The sequence below is a fragment of the Bombina bombina genome, chromosome 6 (assembly GCF_027579735.1).
Source record: "Bombina bombina isolate aBomBom1 chromosome 6, aBomBom1.pri, whole genome shotgun sequence".
In the NCBI taxonomy this organism is placed as follows: domain Eukaryota; kingdom Metazoa; phylum Chordata; class Amphibia; order Anura; family Bombinatoridae; genus Bombina; species Bombina bombina.
This window is the reverse complement of record NC_069504.1, coordinates 24,636,365-24,662,522: the sequence shown is the minus strand read 5'-3', so window position 1 is coordinate 24,662,522 and position 26,158 is coordinate 24,636,365.

The following is a 26,158-nucleotide window of genomic DNA, read 5'->3' as shown; positions in this document are numbered from 1 at the left end:
TCCTTGCAACCTGCACTTTGCTGATTGAAACATATTGCGCTGGTGGTGATATATCCAAATCAAAGTGCAGCCTACTCCCCTAGCAAGCTCCACTAACTCTACCTGAATGCTTATATATACATCACATGTAAGCTACACTCCCCTGCACCGCCTCCAGGGCCGCCATCAGGGGGTGACAGGGGTGACTCCTGTCAGGGGCCCAATGAGCCAGGGGGGCCCCATGAAGCAAGAACTAAAAAAAAAAAAAAAAAAAATTTTTTTTTTTTTTTTTTTTTTTTTTTTTATATTTTGGCAGCCACCAGTGCAGTGGGTACTACAGCAGAGTGCTAATTGAGCATGGGAAATGTTATTACAAGAAGTAAAGTATTAGCATTTGAGAGGATTTCTTAGTGTGCACTAAACCACTATGCGCAGTGTGAGACAGACTTGGCACTTTGTACAGTGTGTGTCAGTGGTAGTAGTTTTTTGGGGCTAGGGGTCCATAAAAACAATTTTTTTTAGCAGCAGTGTATTTATGATTATTTGACAATGCTGTAGAAATTCTATATTTAAAACCATGCAGAAATGTCTCCTCCTCAATACACAACCTTTTGGTAGATATGCATTTTATTTATATATATATATATATATATATATATATATATATATATATATATATATATATATATATATATATATATATATATATATATATATATATATTACATTCCAGTTTACTGCCCCTTCATGCAAGGACTTTCCAGATGCAAGGAGGCATTTTATCTAAGATTTTTACATCTGCATAAAATTGTATACTCTCAGACTAAGATTGCTCAGTGTTTGAAATGAGACAGGTTAACTTCAAACTGTTCAGTTTACACTACAGCTGGCTTAATTTTGAAATACATACTAACAAGCCTAAATCCTGCAATTAACCAGATCTAATAGTATGAGTACCACAGCTTATGGTCCCACCAAGACCATATAGAGTACAGCATTTTCAAAATCCATAAGTACAGCTGACAGCTGGGAAAATGTGTACTCTATATTTGTAGTGGGGCTCTTGGTTGGGGAAAATGGGGAAAAAACAAACAAACATCATATGTCAACCTTTTAAAGGTACTTTTCTTCATCTAGCCATCTACCCAGCTCATTAATGTACAATTTTGAATTCACAGAATTATATTTAAAAAGTGATCTCTTAATTTCTAAAATTTTTTTATCATGCATGTCACACACTGTTGATTTAGGGGATGCAAGGTGCATAAATGTTTCCTCCTGTGAGTGTTTCTGTGGGTGTCTGTGTTTGTCTTTGTGCTTTGGTTTGTGTCTCTGAGTGCGTATGTATTTTTTATCTGTGGGTCTCTCTGTGAGAGTGGGTGTGTTTGTCTTTGTGCATTTTCTGTGGATATCTGTGAGGGTGTGTGCATACGTCGTTGAGCTTTGTCTGTGGGTGTCTCTGTGAGGGTGTGTGTATGTTTGTCTTTGTGTATTTTCTTTGGATGCCTCTGTGAGGGTGGGTGTGTATGTCTGAGTTTTCTGTGGATGTCTCTGTGAGGGTGTGTGTGTATATGTATGTATGTCTGTGTTTTCTGTGGATGTCTCTGTTTGGGTGTGTGTTTTATGTGGGTGTCTCTGTGAGGGTGTGTGTATGTCTTTGTGTGTTTTCTGTTGATGTCTCAGTGAGAGTGTGTGTATGTATGTCTTTCTGTGTTTTTTATGTGGTTGTCTCTCTGTGTATGTATGTCTGTGTGTTTTCTGTGGGTGTCTCTGTGTGTGTGTAAGTTTGAGTTTGTGTGTGTGTGTCCATTGTCTGTTCCTTTTTAGGACATTTTGACCTTACTACTAATTATTCACATCTTTCTACAGACTTTGAGACTAACAAGACCTTTCCGGAAGTAACCAATCCACCATTTAACCTTTAAATTATTGTTTAGGCAGTTCAGGGCCCTTCCTTTCAGCCACTGCATGCTGTTTTCATAATTTAGTTGTCATCTTCCTTTACAAAAGTTAATCAGAACTCCATATTTTGTTTTCTAATTCTCCTTTTTTTTTTACAAAACTGTAATTTACCTCATTACTTGTCAGGTCAATGTAAACGAGTGCTAAGTGTCTGTTTGGGTGTCTGTGTCTGAATGTGTTTCTTTGCGCGTCTGCTAGAGTGTCTATATGTGAATCCTTATGTGTGAGTGTGTGTGTGTGTTTCAGTGTATGAGTGAGTCTTTGTGTTTGTATGTTACTACCTTTACAACATTTCCAAGTTAAAATAGACACTTAAGAATAAAGTGCATATCCGTTTTAGTCACTTGGTCAAAAATTGCACATGTCAAAGGGGGGGGGGGGGGCCCTGATCAATGGTTGAGTCAGGGGCCCCAAAATTTCTAGTGGCGGCCCTGACCGCCTCGCTACCTTCCACCAACCACCTAAACCTACATCAGAGCTAACCTACACCTCCCTAATACTGCCTACACTTACATAATGTCTAACCTACACTCGCCAGGAATGCCCCAGCTTACTGCACATAATATGTACTATCTGCAAACTACATGACTATAATAAAGTATATTAAATAGTAAACCTCCTCATTATAACTATAAGATCTATGTCGCTAAAATTATAAACAATGTTTAAATGATGTGTCACAGAGTTGAGCTAAACGCTGCCTGCCGATCTTGTTGGCAGTTTGATTAAGGCACCTGGGGTTGCCACTTGTTTGGGGGTGCTACCTTCTGGAAAGAATGTAAGTCACTTCATTTCTGGTCCAGGGCATCTTCATTTATGTCCCCCATTCCTCCCAGAAGGTAGCACCCCCAAACAAGTAGTAAATCAAAGCATTTAAAACAAGCATTTTTGACACCAGCAATCTCCATTTCTTTTTTAACTGTAAATTAGTCTTTCAGTTCTTTCTACCAACCTTACAAGGCTACAAAAAATCCTCTAAAGGAGACAAACATTATAACAAACCACTCTTAAGACAAACCCTATTGGTCAGTTTTTTTTTCTATCTTGCAGATGATACTACTTATAAACCAAAAAAACACAGCATCAGCAACCTCTGACATGGCTCACAAGCACTTAGACTCTCCATTCTCTCATGATTAACTACTACATCTGCAAACTAATCTAGCAAGTATGCTGTCCAAATTAGATATTGAGCCCCTGAAGGTCTTCAGAAACAGGAGATATCTTACCTAAAGAAAGATCTTAGATACTTGGGTCTCTATTTATCAAGCTGTCTACTTGCCTGCATTCTACGGCCCCAATACGCTTGCCTAAGATCGCCTAACATCGCCGACACGGACCTGAATACGTTAGCCAAATTTATCAAGAAAACTGTCAAAAAAACGCGCACCAAGTACGGGGCGATGAGCAGCGGACTGTTGTTAACTAACAGTCATCGATCTCGCTGCTCTTCGGCTTATTCGCAGCTTTCTTGCTACCCTGTCACTAAGCACCCACACTATACTATACTGTTTTACCCCCTAAACCGCCGCTCCCGGAGCCACCCGCAACTAAATAAAGTTATTAACCCCTAAACCGCCGCTCCCGGACCCCACCGCAACTCTAATAAATGTATTAACCCCTAAACCGCAGTTCCCTGGAGCCCACCGCCACCGACATACTTATTAACCCATAATCTGCCGCCCCCTATACCGCCGCCACCTACATAAAGTTATTAACCCCTATCCGGCCGCTCCCGGACCCCGCCGCAACTAAATAAAATGTTTAACCCCTAAACCGCCACTCCTGGAGCCCACCGCCACCTACATTACATTTATTAACCCCTAATCTGCCCCCCTACACCGCCGCCACTATAATAAACATATTAACCCCTAAACCTAAGTCTAACCTTAACCCTAACACCCCCCTAACTTAAATATTATTTAAATAAATCTAAATAAATGTACTATTATTAACTAAATTATTCCTATTTAAAACAAAATACTTACCTATAAAATAAACCATAAGCTAGCTACAATATAACTAATAGTTACATTATAGCTATCTTAGGGTTTATTTTTATTTTACAGGCAACTTTGTATTTATTATTATTATTATTATTATTATTATTATTATTATTATCAGGTATTTGTAGAGCGCCAACAGATTCCGCAGCGCTGTAAACATAGTCGGTGTACAGGATAGCTTATGTAGGGGTCAAGTGGGTAGAGGGCCCTGCTGAGAGTTTCACTGTTGTAGTCGGCTCTTATGAAGCGATCTGTAAACAGCTGGGCCCATAGGCTTACACTCTAAGGGGTTCAAGGGGAAAGCAATGGCGTTAGGAAAGATTAGTGTTGGTTGTATGCATCCCTGAATAGTAGAGTTTTTAGGGAGTGCTTGAAGCTGTTAAAACTAGGGGAGAGTCTTATGGAGCGAGGCAGGGAATTCCACAAGATGGGGGCCAGTCTGGAGAAGTCCTGTAAACGTGAATGTGAGGAAGTAACAAGAAAGGAGGAGAGGAGGAGATCCTGAGCTGATCGAAGGGAACGGGAGGGAGAGTATCTAGAGACAAGTTCTGAGATGTAGGGGGAGCAGTGCAGTTGAGAGCTTTATATGTCAGGGTGAGGATTTTGGGGCCTAATTATCAAGCCGTCAACCTCAAATACGCTGGAATTCCGCCTTAGTTATCAAAGGCTAGAGACCGGCAAAAGTAGAATTTTGTGACGTAAACTTCGATCCGCCGGACTCAGTCCGACACAGATCGATTCTTACGTCACTACAGATGTTCCGCACACAAGTGCGGCACAATCTGACTACTTTTGCTAGTTATCAAAAAACTAGCAGGTACGCTCGGCACTTTTCCGGCCCAGCGTACCTGGTTTTCAAACCGCCACCCTGGAGGCGGCGGATCCCATAGGAATCAATGGGAGTCTGACCATAGCGAAAGTACAAGTTCGCTGCTGCCAGACATCCCATTCATTCCTATAGGAGCTGTCTACACCTAACACCCTAACATGTACCCCGAGTCTAAACACCTCTAATCTGTCCCCCCTACACCGCCGCAACTAAATAAAATGATTAACCCCTAAACCGCCGCTCACGGAGCCCACCGCAAGCTACTCTATACATATTAACCCCTAAACCGCCACTCCCGGAGCCCACCGCCACCTACATTATACCTAGTAATCCCTTATCCTGCCCCCCCTATACCGCCGCCCTCTATAATAAAGTTATTAACCCCTATCCTGCTGATCCCACACCTCGCCTCAAATAAACAAATAGTTTAACCCCTAAACCGCCGCTCCCTGACCCTGCCGCAACTTATATTAAATTTATTAACCCCTAATCTGCCCCCCCTACACCGTCACCACCTATAATACATTTATTAACCCCTATCCTGCCCCCCACTACACCGCCGCCACTGTAATACATTTATTAACCCCTAAACCTAAGTCTAACACTAACCCTAACACCCCCCTAACTTAAATATTAATTAAATAAATCTAAATAATATTTCTATTATGAACTAAATTAATCCTATTTAAAACTAAATACTTACCTTTAAAATAAACCCTAATATAGCTACAATATAAATAATAATTATATTGTAGCTATCTTAGGATTTATTTTTATTTTACAGGTAACTTTCAATTTATTTTAACTAGGTACAATAGCTATTACATAGTTATTAACTATTTAATAGCTTACCTAGCTAAAATAAAGAGAAATGTACCTGTAAACTAAAAACTAACCTAAATTACAATTACACCTAACACTACACTATACTTAAATAAATTATTCCTATTTAAAACTAAATACTTACCTGTAAAATAAACCCTAAGATAGCTACAATGTAATTAATAATTACATTGTAGCTATCTTAGGCCTAGATTTGGAGTTTGGCGTTAGCCGTGAAAACCAGCGTTAGAGGCTCCTAACGCTGGTTTTAGGCTACCGCCGGTATTTGGAGTCACTCAAAATAGGGTCTAATGCTCACTTTTCAGCCGCGACTTTTCCATATCGCAGATCCCCTTACGTAAATTGCGTATCCTATCTTTTCAATGGGATCTTTCTAACTCCGGTATTTAGAGTCGTGTCTGAAGTGAGCGTTAGACATCTAATGGAATCAACCAATCAGAATCAAGTTCAATCCGATTGGCTGATCCAATCAGCCAATCAGATTGAGCTCGCATTCTATTGGCTGTTCCGATCAGCCAATAGAATGCGAGCTCAATCTGATTGGCTGATTTGATCAGCCAATCGGATTGAACTTGATTCTGATTGGCTGATTCCATCAGCCAATCAGAATATTCCTACCTTAATTCCGATTGGCTGATAGAATCCTATCAGCCAATCGGAATTCGAGGGACGCCATCTTGGATGACGTCCCTTAAAGGAACCGTCATTCGGCTAGTAGGCGTCGGGAGAAGAGGATGTTCCGCGTCGGAGGTCTGCAAGATGGATCCGGAAGAAAGAAGATTGAAGATGCCGTTGATAGAAGACTTAATCCGGATCATGGACCTCTTCAGCTCCCGCTTGGATGAAGACTTCATCCGGATCATGGACCTCTTCAGCTCCCGCTTAGAGGAAGACTTCAGCCGGATCATGGACCTCTTCAGCCCCCCGCTTGGGCTTGGATCAGGACATCGGAGGAGCTCTTCAGGACGGATCGGTGAACCTGGCAGGGTGAAGATAAGGTAGGAAGATCTTCAGGGGCTTAGTCTTAGGTTTATTTAAGGGGGGTTTGGGTTAGATTAGGGGTATGTGGGTGGTGGGTTGTAATGTTGGGGGGGGGTATTGTATGTTTTTTTTTTACAGGCAAAAGAGCTGAATTCTTTGGGGCATGCCCCGCAAAGGGCCCTGTTCAGGGCTGGTAAGGTAAAAGAGCTTTGAACTTTAGTAATATAGTATAGGGTAGGGCATTTTTTTATTTTGGGGGGCTTTGTTATTTTATTAGGGGGCTTAGAGTAGGTGTAATTAGTTTACAATTGTTGTAATATATTTCTAATGTTTGTAAATATTTTTTTATTTTTTGTAACTTAGTTCTTTTTTATTTTTTGTACTTTAGCTAGTTTATTTAATTGTATTTATTTGTAGGAATTGTATTTAATTAATTTATTGATAGTGTAGTGTTAGGTTAATTGTAGGTAATTGTAGGTAGTTTATTTAATTAATTTATTGATAGTGTAGTGTTAGGTTTAATTGTAACTTAGGTTAGGATTTATTTTACAGGTAATTTTGTAATTATTTTAACTATTTTAGCTATTAAATAGTTCTTAACTATTTAATAGCTATTGTACCTGGTTAAAATAAATACAAAGTTACCTGTAAAATAAATATAAATCCTAAAATAGCTATAATATAATTATAATTTATATTGTAGCTATATTAGGATTTATTTTACAGGTAAGTATTTAGCTTTAAATAGGAATAATTTATTTAATAAGAGTTAATTAATTTTGTTAGATGTAAATTATATTTAACTTAGGGGTTAGTGTTAGGGTTAGACTTAGCTTTAGGGGTTAATACATTTATTAGAATAGCGGTGAGCTCCAGTCGGCAGATTAGGGGTTAATAAATTTAATATAGGGGTCGGCGATGTTAGGGCAGCAGATTAGGGGTACATAGGGATAATGTAAGTAGCGGCGGTTTATGGAGCGGCAGATTAGGGGTTAATAATAATATGCAGGGGTCAGCGATAGCAGGGGCGGCAGATTAGGGGTTAATAAGTGTAAGGTTAGGGGTGTTTAGACTCGGGGTACATGTTAGGGTGATAGGTGCAGACGTAGGAAGTGTTTCCGCATAGCAAACAATGGGGCTGCGTTAGGAGCTAAACGCGGCTTTTTTGCAGGTGTTAGGTTTTTTTTCAGCTCAAACAGCCCCATTGTTTCCTATGGGAGAATCGTGCACGAGCACGTTTTTGAGGCTGGCCGCTTGCGTAAGCAACTCTGGTATCAAGAGTTGAAGCTGCGTTAAAAATGCTCTACGCTCCTTTTTTGGAGCCTAACACAGCCTTTATGTGGACTCTCAATACCAGAGTTATTTTTAAGGTGCGGCCAGAAAATAGCCGGTGTTAGTTTTTCGGGTCGTTACCGACAAAACTCCAAATCTAGCCGTTAGGATTTATATTTATTTTACAGGTAACTTTGTATTTATTTTAGCTAGTTAGAATAGTTATTAAATAGTTATTAACTATTTAATAACTACCTAGCTAAAAGAAATACAAAATTACCTGTAAAATAAATCCTAACCTAAGTTACAATTAAACCTAACACTACACTATCATTAAATAAATTAACTACAAATAACTACAATTAAATACAATTACATAAACTAACTAAAGTACAAAAAAAAAAAAGTTACAAACATTTTAAAAATATTACAACAATTTTAAGCTACTTACACCTAATCTAAGCCCCCTAATAAAATAACAAACCCCCCAAAATAAAAAAAATGCCCTACCCTATTCTACATTAAAAAAGTTCAAAGCTCTTTTACCTTACCAGCCCTTAAAAGGGCCTTTTGTGGGGGCATGCCCCAAAGAATTCAGCTCTTTTGCCTGTAAAAGAAAAATACAACCCCCCCAACATTAAAACCCACCACCCACATACCCCTAATCTAACCCAAACCCCCTTAAAATAACCTAACACTAATCCCCTGAAGATCATCCTACCTTGAGTCGTCTTCACTCAACCGAGCAGCGATGGAACCGAAGAGGACATCCGGAGCGGCAGAAGTGATCATCCAAGGGGCGCTGAAGAAATCTTCCATCTGATGAAGTGATCCTCCAAGCGGCGCTGAAGAAATCTTCCATCCGGGCGATGTCATCTTCCAAGAGGCGCTGAAGAAGTCTTCTATCCGGGTGAGGTCATCTTCCAAGCCGGGTCTTCAATCTTCATCCTGCCGACTCGGAACATGCTTCTTTCTCGACGGACTACCGACGAATGAAGGCTCCTTTAAGGGACGTCATCCAAGATGGCGTCCCTTCAATTCCGATTGGCTGATAGGATTCTATCAGCCAATCGGAATTAAGGTAGGAAAAATCTGATTGGCTGATTGAATCAGCCAATCAGATTCAAGTTCAATCCGATTGGCTGATCCAATCAGCCAATCAGATTGAGCTCGCATTCTATTGGCTGTTCCGATCAGCCAATCGGATTGAACTTGAATCTGATTGGCTGATTCAATCAGCCAATCAGATTTTTCCTACCTTAATTCCGATTGGCTGATAGAATCCTATCAGCCAATCGGAATTGAAGGGACGCCATCTTGGATGACGTCCCTTAAAGGAGCCTTTAGGGGTTAAACTATCCCAGGTGCGGGATCAGCAGGATAGGGGTTAATAACTTTATTATAGAGGGCGACGGTATGGGGGGGCAGGATAGGGGTTACTAGGTATAATGTAGGTGGCAGCGGTGTCCGGGAGCGGCGGTTTAAGGGTTAATACATTTATAAGACTTGCGGCGGGGTCTAGGAGCGGCGGTTTAGGGGTTAGTAACTTTATTTAGTTGCGGGGGGTGCCGGAATAGGGGGTAGAACAGTGTAGTTTAGTGTGAGTGCTTAGTGACAGGCTAGCAAGAAAGCTGTCAAACAGCCGAAGAGCAGCGAGATCGGATGAGTGATAACTCTCACAGTCCGCTGCTCATCGCCCCGTACTTGGTGCGCGGCTTTTTGACAGCTTTACTTGATAACTTAGGCGAAATTTTTCAGGTCCGCGGCGGCGATGTGAGGCGAGCTTAGGCGGGTGTATTGGGCCGGCGAAGGCAGGAAAGTTGACACGTTGATAACTACCCCCCTTTATGTTTAATCCTAGAGGCAAGAGGAAGCCAGTGAAGGGATTGGCAGAGAGGTGCAGCAAATGAAGATCGACGAGTAAGGAAGATGAGCCTGGCAGAGGCATTCATAATGGATTGTAAAGGAGCTATGCGGTAGCTAGATAGACCAGAGAGGACGGAATTGCAGTAGTCGAGGCGGGAAAGGATGAGAGAGTGGATTAAAATCTTGGCTGTATCTTGTGTAAGGAAATGTCTAATTTTAGCAATGTTTTTAAGGTGGAAGTGGCAGGCTTTAGCCAAGGACTGGATGTGAGGAGGGAAGGAAAGATCTGAGTCAAGTGTGACCCCAAGACATCTGGTGAGCGGGGTATGGGTAATGATGGAATTATCAACAGTTATAGAAATTTTGGGGGTGAATACATTGGAAGAAGGGGGGAAAATAAGGAGTTCAGTTTTGGAGAGATTTAGCTTAAGGTAGTGAGAGGACATCCAAGATGAGATGTGAGAAAGACAGTTAGTGACACGGGTTAGTAAGGAAGGAGGTAGGTCTGGTGCAGAGAGGTAGATTTGGGTGTCATCGGCATACAAATGGTATTGAAACCCATGGGACTTTTTTAAGGAACCTAGTGACGACGTGTAGATTGAGAAGAGAAGGGGACCAAGGACAGAGTCTTGAGGTACCCCAACAGAAAGTGGTAATGGGGCAGAGGATGCTCCGGAGAAGGCTACACTAAATGTACGGTTAGTCAGATAGGAAGAGGACCACGAGAGAGCTGTGTCACAGATGCCGAAGGATTGGAGGGTTTGGAGCAGAAGAGAGTGGTCAACAGTGTCAAAGGCTGCAGACAGGTCAAGGAGGATAAGCAGAGAGAAGTGGCCTTTGGATTTTGCTGTAAGTAGGTCATTGGTAACCTTGACAATTGCTGTCTCTGTAGAGTGATGTGAACGAAATCCAGATTGCAGTGGGTCAAGAAGAGAGTTTAGTGTAAGGAAATGGGATAGACGTTCGTAAACTAGCTTTTTGAGGAGCTTTGAGGCAAGAGGGAGTAGGGAAATAGGGCGGTAATTGGAAGGGGAGGTTGGATCAAGGGAAGGTTTTTTGAGGATAGGTGTGACCAGTGCATGTTTTAGAGATGAGGGAAATATACCAGTGCTGAGGGAGAGGTTGAAAATGTGTGTGAGTATGGGGGTGAGGGTAGAAGAGAGGGAGTAGCTGTGAGGGGATGGGGTCGATGGGACAGGTAGTGAGGTGGGAGGACAGTATAAGGGCAGAAACTTCATCCTCATTAACAGGGACAAAAGAGCTGCATTTTTGGATATTTGGGTTTTGGGTGATCATGAGCTTTTGAGGGGGTGGGAGATTGGAAGTATGTTGACACATAAATACATATGTACACACATATAGACATGTATATATAGAGATAAAACACATAAATACATATGTACACACATATAGAAACACAAATACATATGTACACACATATAGACACATAAATACATATGCACACACATATAGACACATAAATACATATGTACACACATATAGACACATAAATACATATGCACACACATATAGTCATGTATATATAGAGATAAAACACATAAATACATATGTACACACATATAGACACATAAATACATATGTACACACATATAGACATGTATATATAGAGATAAAACACATAAATACACATGTACACACATATAGACACAAATACATATGTACACATATAAATACATATGTACACACATATAGACATGTATATAAGTGCATTGGAGACTTTTCACGTTAAGTAGATGAAAAGATGTAAAAACATTTATGCAATATTCATATTTAATACATCTTTTAACTATGTATTTACTGTAAATATTTCACATTCCAATGTTCTTCACATAGCATAATATGTTCTAAGTAATTATAAATAGATATCCCTATGTAGCTGTATGTACCAAAAAAACATCAGATATGTAGAAATATGTATTTATGAATAAAATGAACATATTCCGTTAAGTAAAGAACATTGGGATATGAAATATTCATTTTTTTCATGTCCGGTATGAGCATAGTACAGTATGCGATCATTGTTGCACATAGTACAGTATGCGATCATTGTTGCACATAGTACAGTATGTGATCATTGTTGCGCATAGTACAGTATGCGATCATTGTTGCACATAGTACAGTATACGATCATTGTTGCGCATAGTACAGTATGCGATCATTGTTGCGCATAGTACAATATGCGATCATTGTTGCGCATAGTACAGTATGCGATCATTGTTGCACATAGTACAGTATGTGATCATTGTTGCACATATAACAGTATGCGATCATTGTTGCACATAGTACAGTATGTGATCATTGTTGCACATAGTACAGTATGTGATCATTGTTGCACATAGTACAGTATGTGATCATTGTTGCACATAGTACAGTATGTGATCATTGTTGCACATATAACAGTATGTGATCATTGTTGCACATATAACAGTATGTGATCATTGTTGCACATAGTACAGTATGTGATCATTGTTGCACATAGTACAGTATGTGATCATTGTTGCACATAGTACAGTATGCGATCATTGTTGCGCATAGTACAGTATGCGATCATTGTTGCGCATAGTACAGTATGCGATCATTGTTGCACATAGTACAGTATGCGATCATTGTTGCACATAGTACAGTATGCGATCATTGTTGCACATAGTACAGTATGTGATCATTGTTGCACATAGTACAGTATGTGATCATTGTTGCACATAGTACAGTATGTGATCATTGTTGCACATAGTACAGTATGTGATCATTGTTGCACATATAACAGTATGTGATCATTGTTGCACATAGTACAGTATGTGATCATTGTTGCACATAGTACAGTATGCGATCATTGTTGCACATAGTACAGTATGTGATCATTGTTGCGCATAGTACAGTATGCGATCATTGTTGCGCATAGTACAGTATGCGATCATTGTTGCACATAGTACAGTATGTGATCATTGTTGCACATAGTACAGTATGTGATCATTGTTGCACATATAACAGTATGTGATCATTGTTGCACATAGTACAGTATGTGATCATTGTTGCACATAGTACAGTATGTGATCATTGTTGCACATAGTACAGTATGTGATCATTGTTGCACATATAATAGTATGTGACCATTGTTGCACATAGTACAGTATGTGATCATTGTTGCACATATAACAGTATGTGATCATTGTTGCACATATAACAGTATGTGATCATTGTTGCACATATAACAGTATGTGATCATTGTTGCACATATAACATTATGTGATCATTGTTGCACATAGTACAGTATGTGATCATTGTTGCACATATAACAGTATGCGATCATTGCTGCACATAGTACAGTATGCGATCATTGTTGCACATAGTACAGTATGTGATCATTGTTGCACATAGTACAGTATGTGATCATTGTTGCACATAGTACAGTATGTGATCATTGTTGCACATATAACAGTATGTGATCATTGTTGCACATAGTACAGTATGTGATCATTGTTGCACATAGTACAGTATGTGATCATTGTTGCACATATAACAGTATGTGATCATTGTTGCACATATAACAGTATGTGATCATTGTTGCACATATAACAGTATGTGATCATTGTTGCACATAGTACAGTATGTGATCATTGTTGCACATATAACAGTATGTGATCATTGTTGCACATATAACAGTATGTGATTATTGTTGCACATAGTACAGTATGTTATTATTGTTGCACATATAACAGTATGCGATCATTGTTGCACATAGTACAGTATGCGATCATTGTTGCACATAGTACAGTATGTGATCATTGTTGCACATATAACAGTATGTGATCATTGTTGCACATATAACAGTATGTGATCATTGTTGCACATAGTACAGTATGTGATCATTGTTGCACATATAACAGTATGCGATCATTGCTGCACATAGTACAGTATGTGATCATTGTTGCACATAGTACAGTATGTGATCATTGTTGCACATAGTACAGTATGTGATCATTGTTGCACATAGTACAGTATGTGATCATTGTTGCACATAGTACAGTATGTGATCATTGTTGCACATAGTACAGTATGTGATCATTGTTGCACATAGTACAGTATGTGATCATTGTTGCACATAGTACAGTATGTGATCATTGTTGCACATATAACAGTATGTGATCATTGTTGCACATATAACAGTATGTGATCATTGTTGCACATATAACAGTATGTGATCATTGTTGCACATAGTACAGTATGTGATCATTGTTGCACATATAACAGTATGTGATCATTGTTGCACATATAACAGTATGTGATTATTGTTGCACATAGTACAGTATGTGATCATTGTTGCACATATAACAGTATGCGATCATTGTTGCACATAGTACAGTATGCGATCATTGTTGCACATAGTACAGTATGTGATCATTGTTGCACATAGTACAGTATGTGATCATTGTTGCACATAGTACAGTATGTGATCATTGTTGCACATAGTACAGTATGTGATCATTGTTGCACATATAACAGTATGTGATCATTGTTGCACATATAACAGTATGTGATCATTGTTGCACATAGTACAGTATGTGATCATTGTTGCACATATAACAGTATGCGATCATTGTTGCACATAGTACAGTATGTGATCATTGTTGCACATATAACAGTATGTGATCATTGTTGCACATAGTACAGTATGTGATCATTGTTGCACATAGTACAGTATGTGATCATTGTTGCACATAGTACAGTATGTGATCATTGTTGCACATATAACAGTATGTGATCATTGTTGCACATATAACAGTAAGTGATCATTGTTGCACATATAACAGTATGTGATCATTGTTGCACATAGTACAGTATGTGATCATTGTTGCACATAGTACAGTATGTGATCATTGTTGCACATAGTACAGTATGTGATCATTGTTGCACATAGTACAGTATGTGATCATTGTTGCACATAGTACAGTATGTGATCATTGTTGCACATAGTACAGTATGTGATCATTGTTGTACATATAACAGTATGTGATCATTGTTGCGCATATTACAGTATGTGATCATTGTTGCACATAGTACAGTATGTGATCATTGTTGCACATATAACAGTATGTGATCATTGTTGCACATAGTATAGTATGTGATCATTGTTGCACATAGTACAGTATGTGATCATTGTTGCACATAGTACAGTATGTGATCATTGTTGCACATAGTACAGTATGTGATCATTGTTGCACATAGTACAGTATGTGATCATTGTTGCACATAGTACAGTATGTGATCATTGTTGCACATAGTACAGTATGTGATCATTGTTGCACATAGTACAGTATGTGATCATTGTTGCACATAATAACAGTATGTGATCATTGTTGCACATATTACAGTATGTGATCATTGTTGCACATATTACAGTATGTGATCATTGTTGCACATAGTACAGTATGCGATCATTGTTGCACATAGTACAGTATGTGATCATTGTTGCGCATAGTACAGTATGTGATCATTGTTGCACATATTACAGTATGTGATCATTGTTGCACATATTACAGTATGTGATCATTGTTGCACATAGTACAGTATGCGATCATTGTTGCACATAGTACAGTATGTGATCATTGTTGCACATAGTACAGTATGTGATCATTGTTGCACATAGTACAGTATGTGATCATTGTTGCACATAGTACAGTATGTGATCATTGTTGCACATAGTACAGTATGTGATCATTGTTGCACATAGTACAGTATGTGATCATTGTTGCACATATACAGTATGTGATCATTGTTGCACATAGTACAGTATGTGATCATTGTTGCACATAGTACAGTATGTGATCATTGTTGCACATATAACAGTATGTGATCATTGTTGCACATAGTACAGTATGTGATCATTGTTGCACATATAACAGTATGTGATCATTGTTGCACATAGTACAGTATGTGATCATTGTTGCACATAGTACAGTATGTGATCATTGTTGCACATAGTACAGTATGTGATCATTGTTGCACATAGTACAGTATGTGATCATTGTTGCACATATAACAGTATGTGATCATTGTTGCACATAGTACAGTATGTGATCATTGTTGCACATAGTACAGTATGTGATCATTGTTGCACATAGTACAGTATGTGATCATTGTTGCACATAGTACAGTATGTGATCATTGTTGCACATAGTACAGTATGTGATCATTGTTGCACATATAACAGTATGCGATCATTGTTGCACATAGTACAGTATGTGATCATTGTTGCACATATAACAGTATGTGATCATTGTTGCACATAGTACAGTATGTGATCATTGTTGCACATAGTACAGTATGTGATCATTGTTGCACATATAACAGTATGTGATCATTGTTGCACATATAACAGTAAGTGATCATTGTTGCACATAGTAACAGTATGTGATCATTGTTGCACATAGTACAGTATGTGATCATTGTTGCACATAGTACAGTATGTGATCATTGTTGCACATAGTACAGTATGTGATCATTGTTGCACATAGTATAGTATGTGATCATTGTTGCACATAGTACAGTATGTGATCATTGTTGCACATAGTACAGTATGTGATCATTGTTGCACATATAACAGTATGTGATCATTGTTGCGCATATTACAGTATGTGATCATTGTTGCACATATTACAGTATGTGATCATTGTTGCACATAGTATAGTATGCGATCATTGTTGCACATAGTATAGTATGCGATCATTGTTGCGCATAGTACAGTATGTGATCATTGTTGCACATATTACAGTATGTGATCATTGTTGCACATATTACAGTATGTGATCATTGTTGCACATAGTACAGTATGCGATCATTGTTGCACATAGTACAGTATGTGATCATTGTTGCACATAGTACAGTATGTGATCATTGTTGCACATAGTACAGTATGTGATCATTGTTGCACATAGTACAGTATGTGATCATTGTTGCACATAGTACAGTATGTGATCATTGTTGCACATATAACAGTATGTGATCATTGTTGCACATATAACAGTATGTGATCATTGTTGCACATAGTACAGTATGTGATCATTGTTGCACATATAACAGTATGTGATTATTGTTGCACATAGTACAGTATGTGATCATTGTTGCACATATAACAGTATGCGATCATTGTTGCACATAGTACAGTATGCGATCATTGTTGCACATAGTACAGTATGTGATCATTGTTGCACATAGTACAGTATGTGATCATTGTTGCACATAGTACAGTATGTGATCATTGTTGCACATAGTACAGTATGTGATCATTGTTGCACATATAACAGTATGTGATCATTGTTGCACATATAACAGTATGTGATCATTGTTGCACATAGTACAGTATGTGATCATTGTTGCACATATAACAGTATGCGATCATTGTTGCACATAGTACAGTATGTGATCATTGTTGCACATAGTACAGTATGTGATCATTGTTGCACATAGTACAGTATGTGATCATTGTTGCACATATAACAGTATGTGATTATTGTTGCACATATAACAGTAAGTGATCATTGTTGCACATATAACAGTATGTGATCATTGTTGCACATAGTATAGTATGTGATCATTGTTGCACATAGTACAGTATGTGATCATTGTTGCACATAGTACAGTATGTGATCATTGTTGCACATAGTATAGTATGTGATCATTGTTGCACATAGTACAGTATGTGATCATTGTTGCACATAGTAAAGTATGTGATCATTGTTGTACATATAACAGTATGTGATCATTGTTGCGCATATTACAGTATGTGATCATTGTTGCACATAGTACAGTATGTGATCATTGTTGCACATATAACAGTATGTGATCATTGTTGCACATAGTATAGTATGTGATCATTGTTGCACATTGTACAGTATGTGATCATTGTTGCACATAGTACAGTATGTGATCATTGTTGCACATAGTATAGTATGTGATCATTGTTGCACATAGTACAGTATGTGATCATTGTTGCACATAGTACAGTATGTGATCATTGTTGCACATAGTACAGTATGTGATCATTGTTGCACATATAACAGTATGTGATCATTGTTGCACATAGTACAGTATGTGATCATTGTTGCACATATAACAGTATGTGATCATTGTTGCGCATATTACAGTATGTGATTATTGTTGCACATAGTACAGTATGTGATCATTGTTGCACATATAACAGTATGCGATCATTGTTGCACATAGTACAGTATGCGATCATTGTTGCACATAGTACAGTATGCGATCATTGTTGCACATAGTACAGTATGTGATCATTGTTGCACATAGTACAGTATGTGATCATTGTTGCACATAGTACAGTATGTGATCATTGTTGCACATATAACAGTATGTGATCATTGTTGCACATATAACAGTATGTGATCATTGTTGCACATAGTACAGTATGTGATAATTGTTGCACATATAACAGTATGCGATCATTGTTGCACATAGTACAGTATGTGATCATTGTTGAACATATAACAGTATGTGATCATTGTTGCACATAGTACAGTATGTGATCATTGTTGCACATAGTACAGTATGTGATCATTGTTGCACATAGTACAGTATGTGATCATTGTTGCACATATAACAGTATGTGATTATTGTTGCACATATAACAGTAAGTGATCATTGTTGCACATATAACAGTATGTGATCATTGTTGCACATAGTATAGTATGTGATCATTGTTGCACATAGTACAGTATGTGATCATTGTTGCACATAGTACAGTATGTGATCATTGTTGCACATAGTATAGTATGTGATCATTGTTGCACATAGTACAGTATGTGATCATTGTTGCACATAGTAAAGTATGTGATCATTGTTGTACATATAACAGTATGTGATCATTGTTGCGCATATTACAGTATGTGATCATTGTTGCACATAGTACAGTATGTGATCATTGTTGCACATATAACAGTATGTGATCATTGTTGCACATAGTATAGTATGTGATCATTGTTGCACATTGTACAGTATGTGATCATTGTTGCACATAGTATAGTATGTGATCATTGTTGCACATAGTACAGTATGTGATCATTGTTGCACATAGTACAGTATGTGATCATTGTTGCACATAGTACAGTATGTGATCATTGTTGCACATATAACAGTATGTGATCATTGTTGCACATAGTACAGTATGTGATCATTGTTGCACATATAACAGTATGTGATCATTGTTGCGCATATTACAGTATGTGATCATTGTTGCGCATAGTATAGTATGCGATCATTGTTGCACATAGTATAGTATGCGATCATTGTTGCGCATAGTACAGTATGTGATCATTGTTGCACATATTACAGTATGTGATCATTGTTGCACATATTACAGTATGTGATCATTGTTGCACATAGTACAGTATGCGATCATTGTTGCACATAGTACAGTATGTGATCATTGTTGCACGTATAACAGTATGTGATCATTGTTGCGCATATTACAGTATGTGATCATTGTTGCACATAGTACAGTATGTGATCATTGTTGCACATAGTACAGTATGTGATCATTGTTGCACATAGTACAGTATGTGATCATTGTTGCACATAGTACAGTATGTGATCATTGTTGCACATATTACAGTATGTGATCATTGTTGCACATAGTACAGTATGTGATCATTGTAGCACATAGTACAGTATGTGATCATTGTTGCACATAGTACAGTATGTGATTATTGTTGCACATATAACAGTATGTGATCATTGTTGCACATATAACAGTATGTGATCATTGTTGCACATAGTATAGTATGTGATCATTGTTGCACATAGTACAGTATGTGATCCTTGTTGCACATAGTACAGTATGTGATCATTGTTGCACATAGTACAGTATGAGATTATTGTTGCACATAGTACAGTATGTGATCATTGTTGCAAATAGTACAGTATGTGATCATTGTTGCACATATAACAGTATGTGATCATTGTTGCACATATAACAGTATGTGATCATTGTTGCTCATAGTACAGTATGTGATCATTGTTGCACATAGTACAGTATGTGATCATTGTTGCACATAGTACAGTAAGTGATCATTGTTGCAAATAGTACAGTATGTGATCATTGTTGCAAATAGTACAGTATGTGATCATTGTTGCACATAGTACAGTATGTGATCATTGTTGCAAATATTACAGTATGTGATCATTGTTGCACATAGTACAGTATGTGATCATTGTTGCAAATAGTACAGTATGTGATCATTGTTGCAAATAGTACAGTATGTGATAATTGTTGCACATAGTACAGTATGTGATCATTGTTGCACATAGTACAGTATGTGATCATTGTTGCACATAGTACAGTATGTGATCATTGTTGCACATAGTACAGTATGTGATCATTGTTGCACATATAACAGTATGCGATCATTGTTGCACATATAACAGTATGCGATCATTGTTGCACATATAACAGTATGTGATCATTGTTGCACATAGTACAGTATGTGATCATTGTTGCACATATAACAGTATGTGATCATTGTTGCACATATAACAGTATGTGATCATTGTTGCACATAGTACAGTATGTGATCATTGTTGCACATAGTACAGTATGTGATCATTATTGCACATAGTACAGTATGTGATCATTGTTGCACATAGTACAGTTTGTGATCATTGTTGCACATAGTACAGTATGTGATCATTATTGCACATAGTACAGTATGTGATCATTGTTGCACATAGTACAGTATGTGATCATTGTTGCACATATAACAGTATGTGATCATTGTTGCACATAGTACAGTATGTGATCATTGTTGCACATATAACAGTATGCGATCATTGTTGCACATATAACAGTATGTGATCATTGTTGCACATAGTACAGTATGTGATCATTGTTGCACATATAACAGTATGTGATCATTGTTGCACATATAACAGTATGTGATCATTGTTGCACATAGTACAGTATGTGATCATTGTTGCACATAGTACAGTATGTGATCATTATTGCACATAGTACAGTATGTGATCATTGTTGCACATAGTACAGTATGTGATCATTGTTGCACATATAACAGTATGCAATTGTGTATGCACATATTTAAAAAAACATGGTAATGAAGATTGGAATATGAAATATTCCTATTTTCATGTCGTGTTTTGCGCTAATGAGAATATGTCATGGTGTTTGCGCATGTGTGGGTTTTTTCAACTTTTTTTCTCCATTGACTTCTATGGGGAATGCGAATAACACGGTTGTGATTTTCAAATTGTGTCTTTAAGAGCGATTTAGGTTACCGCTGGAGAAAAAAATAAGTTTACTTTCAACTTGTAATACGAGTGCAATCCGAATAGCGCAAAATGAAAATCCTAGCAGTGTTTTCACTATAGCGTATCTGCTCCACTTGTAATCTAGCCCTTCATATCCTGTGACAGGGTGCAACCCACGGCTATGTGAGGCTCATGCTATGATTCTTTGGATTTTATCAGTCTGATCGTATTATCCTTTATAAAATATAAATCAGGACTGACTGAGCCTGGCCTTATAATCTTCTCATTGTAATGAAATATGGCGTCCCTGTAACCTTTTAGAGGGATAAAACATGTTTACAGCAGTGAGTAAGGTATCTATCAGAGAGAGATTCAGGCCCCATCTCCCCGACCCTGAGCTTTTAATCTACAGTGACAAGAAGAAAGCAAGGACTGTCTGAGGCTGACCCTGTAGTTATGTGAAGAATGTGTAAATTGGAGATGGGCTGGGCTGACAATACTGCATTACTGGCTACTATGGCATCCTTGTGTTCTGTATTACTTAACCCCCTCAGAGGGACATGCTGACAAACAGAGGGGTTATATAGTCTGTCCCTCCTATCTCATGGTGACACCATAAAAGGTAGGTGGTCATGTAGCCACTGTCACTTCCTCCTATCTCAGGGTGATACAGTGACAGGCAGGTGGGTTATGTAGCAGATGTCATTCCCTCCTATATCAGGGTGACACAGTGACAGGCAGGTGGGTTATGTAGCCACTGTCACTTCCTCCTATCTCAGGGTGACACAGTGACAGGCAGGTGGGTTATGTAGCAGATGTCATTCCCTCCTATCTCAGGGTGACACAGTGACAGGCAGGTTGGTTATGTAGCAGATGTCATTCCCTCCTATCTCAGGGTGACACAGCGACAGGCAGGTGGGTTATGTAGCAGATGCCACTCCCTCCTATCTCAGGGTGACACAGTGACAGACAGGCGTCTTATATAGCAGCTATCACTCCCTCCTATCTCAGGGTGACACAGTGACAGACAGCCGTCTTATATAGCAGTTATCACTCCCTCCTATCTCAGGGTGACACAGTGACAGGCAGGTGGTTATGTAGCAGATGCCACTCCCTCCTATCTCAGGGTGACACAGTGACAGGCAGGTGGTTATGTAGCAGCTATCACTCCCTCCTATCTCAGGGTGACACAGTGACAGGCAGGTGGTTATGTAGCAGCTGTCACTCAATCCTATCTCAGGGTGACACAGTGACAGGCAGGTGGTTATGTAGCAGCTGTCAATCCCTCCTATCTCAGGGTGACAAAGTGACAGGCAGGTGGTTATGTAGCAGCTGTCACTCCTTCCTATCTCAGGGTGACAAAGTGACAGGCAGGTGGTTATGTAGCAGCTGTCACTCAATCCTATGTCAGGGTGACACAGTGACAGGCAGGTGGTTATGTAGAAGCTGTCACTCAATCCTATGTCAGGGTGACACAGTGACAGGCAGGTGGTCATGTAGCAGCTGTCACTCAATCCTATGTCAGGGTGACACAGTGACAGGCAGGTGGTTATGTAGCAGCTGTCACTCAATCCTATCTCAGGGTGACACAGTGACAGGCAGGTGGTTATGTAGCAGCTGTCACTCAATCCTATCTCAGGGTGACACAGTGACAGGCAGGTGGTTATCTAGCAGCTGTCACTCAATCCTATCTCAGGGTGACACAGTGACAGGCAGGTGGGTTATGTAGCAGCTGTCACTCAATCCTATCTCAGGGTGACACAGTGACAGGCAGGTGGTTATGTAGCAGCTGTCACTCAATCCTATCTCAGGGTGACACAGTGACAGGCAGGTGGGTTATGTAGCAGCTGTCATTCCCTCCAATCTCAGGGTGACACAGTGACAGGCAGGTGGTTATGTAGCAGCTGTCACTCAATCCTATCTCAGGGTGACACAGTGACAGGCAGGTGGTTATGTAGCAGCTGTCACTCAATCCTATCTCAGGGTGACAAAGTGACAGGCAGATGGTTATGTTGCAGCTGTCACTCAATCCTATGTCAGGGTGACACAGTGACAGATAGGTGGGTTATGAAGCAGATGCCACTCCCTCCTATCTCAGGGTGACACAGTGACAGGCAGATGGTTATGTAGCAGCTGTCACTCAATCCTATGTCAGTGTGACACAGTGACAGATAGGTGGGTTATGTAGCAGCTGTCACTCAATCCTATGTCAGGGTGACACAGTGACAGGCAGGTGGTTATCTAGCAGCTGTCACTCCCTCCTATCTCAGGGTGACACAGTGACCGGCAGGTGTTTATGTAGCAGCTGTCACTCAATCCTATGTCAGGGTGACACAGTGACAGGCAGGTGGTTATGTAGCAGCTGTCACTCCCTCCTATCTCAGGGTGACACAGTGACAGGCAGGTGGGTTATGTAGCAGATGTGATTCCCTCCTATCTCAGGGTGACACAGTGACAGGCAGGTGGGTTATGTAGCAGATGCCACTCCCTCCTATCTCAGGGTGACACAGTGACAGGCAGGTGGTTATGTAGCAGCTGTCACTCCCTCCTACCTCAGGGTGACACAGTGACAGGCAGGTGGTTATGTAGCAGCTGTCACTCAATCCTATGTCAGGGTGACACAGTGACAGGCAGGTGGTTATGTAGCAGCTGTCACTCCCTCCTATCTCAGGGTGACACAGTGACAGGCAGGTGGTTATGTATCAGCTGTCACTCAATCCTATGTCAGGGTGACACAGTGACAGGCAGGTGGTTATGTAGCAGCTGTCACTCCCTCCTATCTCAGGGTGACACAGTGACAGGCAGGTGGGTATGTAGCAGCTGTCATTCCCTCCTATCTCAGGGTGACACAGTGACAGGCAGGTGGGTTATGTATCAGATGTCATTCCCTCCTATCTCAGGGTGACACAGTGACAGGCAGGTGGTTATGTAGCAGCTGTCACTCAATCCTATCTCAGGGTGACACAGTGACAGGCAGGTGGGTTATGTAGCAGATGCCACTCCCTCCTATCTCAGGGTGACACAGTGACAGGCAGGTGGATTATGTAGCAGATGCCACTCCCTCCTATCTCAGGGTGACACAATGACAGGCAGGTGGTTATGTAGCAGCTGTCACTCAATCCTATCTCAGGGTGACACAGTGACAGGCAGGTGGTTATGTAGCAGCTGTCACTCAATCCTATGTCAGGGTGACACAGTGACAGGCAGGTGGTTATGTAGCAGCTGTCACTCAATCCTATCTCAGGGTGACACAGTGACAGGCAGGTGGTTATGTAACAGCTGTCACTCAATCCTATCTCAGGGTGACACAGTGACAGGCAGGTGGTTATGTATCAGCTGTCACTCAATCCTATCTCAGGGTGACACAGTGACAGGCAGGTGGTTATGTAGCAGCTGTCACTCCCTCCTATCTCAGGGTGACACAGTGACAGGCAGGTGGTTATGCATCAGCTGTCACTCAATCCTATGTCAGGGTGACACAGTGACAGGCAGGTGGTTATGTATCAGCTGTCTCTCCCTCCTATCTCAGGGTGACACAGTGACAGGCAGGTGGTTATGCATCAGCTGTCACTCAATCCTATGTCAGGGTGACACAGTGACAGGCAGGTGGTTATGTAGCAGCTGTCACTCAATCCTATGTCAGGGTGACACAGTGACAGGCAGGTGGTTATGTATCAGCTGTCACTCAATCCTATGTCAGGGTGACACAGTGACAGGCAGGTGGTTATGTAGCAGCTGTCACTCAATCCTATCTCAGGGTGACACAGTGACAGGCAGGTGGTTATGTAGCAGCTGTCACTCAATCCTATCTCAGGGTGACACAGTGACAGGCAGGTGGTTATGTATCAGCTGTCACTCAATCCTATCTCAGGGTGACACAGTGACAGGCAGGTGGTTATGTAGCAGCTGTCACTCCCTCCTATCTCAGGGTGACACAGTGACAGGCAGGTGGTTATGTAGCAGCTGTCACTCCCTCCTATCTCAGGGTGACACAGTGACAGGCAGGTGGTTATGCATCAGCTGTCACTCAATCCTATGTCAGGGTGACACAGTGACAGGCAGGTGGTTATGTATCAGCTGTCACTCCCTCCTATCTCAGGGTGACACAGTGACAGGCAGGTGGTTATGCATCAGCTGTCACTCAATCCTATGTCAGGGTGACACAGTGACAGGCAGGTGGTTATGTAGCAGCTGTCACTCAATCCTATGTCAGGGTGACACAGTGACAGGCAGGTGGTTATGTATCAGCTGTCACTCAATCCTATGTCAGGGTGACACAGTGACAGGCAGGTGGTTATGTATCAGCTGTCACTCAATCCTATGTCAGGGTGACACAGTGACAGGCAGGTGGTTATGTAGCAGCTGTCACTCAATCCTATGTCAGGGTGACACTGTGATGCATGTAACTGATTGTATCCTCAGGATGTTGCTTTGTGTTCAGAGAATAGATTAAGGTTCACTAAACAAATTTCTTTCATTTTCTCTAACTTGTCCTGCCAGGCGGAAAAAATGAACTTTGCAGAAATTGTTCTTGAAATCCCATTAGTTCTTTGAAAACCATTTTCCCAGCAGCTGCTCTGCGCCAACCAAATCACACGGATCTGCCGCCGTTCTTATTCATTCATTTTTTTTGTCTTTGCTTAACCCCTTCACCACCAGGGAAGCATTGTATTTAATTTTCTAATGCAGACTTATTCTACCTTCCAGATAGTGGTATTTGTCAAGAAGCTAAAAAATATATTGGGACAGACAGCAAGAAAAGTGAAAGATACAATGAGGGAAAATGAAATATTTTTTTGAGACAAAGCAATTAAGGTGGTTTTTACAATACACATTTTGATAATTATCTGCATGCTAAGAGCTTCCTCTCTCGATGCTGCTCTCATTCTATATTATTTATTTTTTTGAACATTTTAATGAAACACATTACACCTGGGAATTGAACTCCTGGCCACTAGGTTGAGGCAAAGATTTCCCAAAACCCAAGAGTATTCCACCCCTCCAACCTTACTGGTAATTTAGTTTTCCTCTTTGCCACTCTGGAGGTGGGTGAAGAATTGAGGTGCTCTACACTTTTTTTTTTTTTAGAAATGAGATATCCCTTTTGAGACCATTACCACATTAA